Raw genomic sequence first — 2691 nt, 5'->3', positions numbered from 1 at the left:
TGTCAGGGTTTCTTTGAGCGCAAACGTAATTGGCTGTAAGCCAGGTGCTCACTTTCAGCAGCTGAATGTGTGGGCCCTTCTGTGGGTTTATAAGAGTTACAGACACAGAAGTCCCTTGAACTACCTAGTCATTGCAAGACAGCTTTTTCCAGTCCCCTGGAGAAAATTCCAACACTTTGTACCTTCAGGCTTCACAGCTGAGGTCTTCGGTAAAAGTGACAAATGCATGTTGAAAATCCATGGATGAGATTCATCTCATGCCCTCATAGTATTCTGTAGTATTCTTATGTCATCCAAGTCCAAGAATAAAAAAGAAGTCACCACAAGAATAAAATAGGAATCCAACACAAATGGGGAAGATCGGCTCTTCTACAGGTGTCCGTAAGCTATTGGCACAAACACCATTTGATAAAATGAAATTAGTATATACCTGAAGATTCAAATTTAGATGTGTGAAGAAAGGATCCATCCTGGAAGGGTCTGTCTACATAAATAGGGAACAGTGTCCCCCCCCTCTGTTCCAGAGAAAGAGGGTCTTGTATAAAATATTTATTGAAGATACTCTGCTCTCACCAGGATTCCCAGAATCTACACAGATTTCACAGCAGAAGATCCTGATTGCCCGATTAATATGCAAATATACATCATATACATATATGCTACATATACATTTACATCTGCATGTACATCGACATAGTGTCACCATTTTCCATTACATACTAAGGCAAGCTGGAACCACTGTACTTGGTTATTACTTTGAGAGTCACTGGACTCCATCAGCATAGGTAGCAATGAATAGCCTAGTAAGAGCACCAGCGGAAGGGGAACCCTTGGTCCTGCCAAGACTGAACCCCCAGCGAATGTGATTGTTGGGGGGAGGACGATAATGGGGGGGAGGATGGGGAGGGGGAACACCCATATAGAAGGGGAGGGAGAGGGGTTAGGGGGATGTTGGCCCCGAAACTGGGAAAGGGAATAAAAATAGAAATGTAAATAAGAAATACCCAAGTTAATAACGACAGAGGAAAATAAAAGAATATACATAAAAAAGGAAAGGATTGCAAAGAGCAGAGGTTTGACTTGTGGAATTTTAGGGAAACAAAGATGATTTTTCTGTGAAAAATCTGATGTTCTGGTTATTTGGGGCCAAAGAGTCAGCTCTGATTAAAAAGCTACTCAAAATACTGATGTAAATCATTTGTTTTGCTGGGAGACTGATTAGTTTGAGCTGAGAAACTAGTGTTGATTAAGAAGAGACCTGCATTTTGATGGAAAATCTAATGGAACACATTTTCTGAGTGTGAGTACACAGAAGTTATGTTTTAGACATGACCAATGTTGGACCTTATACTGGATGCCAAACTTGAAAACTTAAGAGTCTTCAAGTCTTGGTTTGAATTTATGAAGGGGTCAGGGAGAGAGGGTGAGGCTTAGAATTGTGTCAGGACTAGAGTTCTTAAAAAGCACCCTGGAGTGACTAATCGCGAAATTATAGTCCAGTTGAAGCAAGAGATCCAGCAGTTTTAGAGATCTGTTACCATGGCATGAACAACAAGAAGAGCAACAGCAGTAAAACACAGTCAGCAAGAGCAGAAGACAATTTCTTTGTGCTTCAGAGCACAGATCTGGAGAATAGGTCCATGGCCCTTGGAGGAGCCTAGAAGTCATGACTGATGCCCAGTCAATAGTATACTGAGTTATTTACCCTTTTCAATTTTGGGTTTGTTCATCTCAGATTTCATTGGTTCTATTCTCTGAGTAAGACACTACTTAATGTATCAATTACGTTTTCTATGAAGCCCTTGTTTAGAGAAAGAATATTGAAAAATCTTAGCTTTTTCCCCCCTCCATCTTTATTACATTGAGTATTTCTTATTTACATTTCAATTGTTATTCCCTTTCCCGATTTCCAGGCCAACTTCCCCCTAAGTCCTCCCCCCTTCTATATGGGTGTTCCTCCCACCATTACAGCCCTCCCCCTAACAATCACGATCACTAGGGGTTCAGTCTTGGCAGGATCAAGGGCTTTCTCTTCCCCTGGTGCTCTTACTAATCTATTCATGGCTACCTATGAGGGTGGAGCCCAGGGTCAGTCCATTATAGTCTTTGGGTAATGGCTTAGTCCCTGCAAGCTCTGGTTGGTTGGCATTGTTGTTCATATGAGGTCTTGAGCCCCTTCAAGCTCTTTCAGTCTTTTCTCTGATTCCTTCAACAGAGGTCCCAATCTCTGTTCAGTGGTTTGCTGCTGGCATTCACCTATGTATTTGCAATATTCTGGCTGTGTCTCTCAGAAGAGTTGTACATCCAGTTCCTGTCACCCTGCACTTCTTTGCTTCATCCACCTTATCTAGTTTGGTGACTGTATATGTATGGGCCACATGTGGGGCAGGCTCTGAATGGGCGATCCTTAAGCCTCTGTTCTAAACTTTGCCTCCAAATTCCCTCCCAAGGGTATTCTTGTTCCCCTTTTAAAGGAGTGAAGCATTTGCATTTTGGTCATCCTTCTTGAGTTTCACATGTTCTGTGCATCTAGGGTAATTCGAGCATTTGAGCTAATATTCAATTAACAATGAGTGCATACCAGGTGTGTTTTTCTGTGATTGGGTTACCTCACTCAGGATGATATTTTCCAGTTCCATCCATTTGCCTATGAATTTCATAAAGACATTGTTATTGATAGTTTAGTAGTAT

Source organism: Rattus norvegicus, chromosome 12 (genome assembly GCF_021556685.1).
Source record: "Rattus norvegicus strain SHRSP/BbbUtx chromosome 12, alternate assembly SHRSP_T2T, whole genome shotgun sequence".
In the NCBI taxonomy this organism is placed as follows: domain Eukaryota; kingdom Metazoa; phylum Chordata; class Mammalia; order Rodentia; family Muridae; genus Rattus; species Rattus norvegicus.
Note: the sequence above shows the minus strand (reverse complement) of the source record.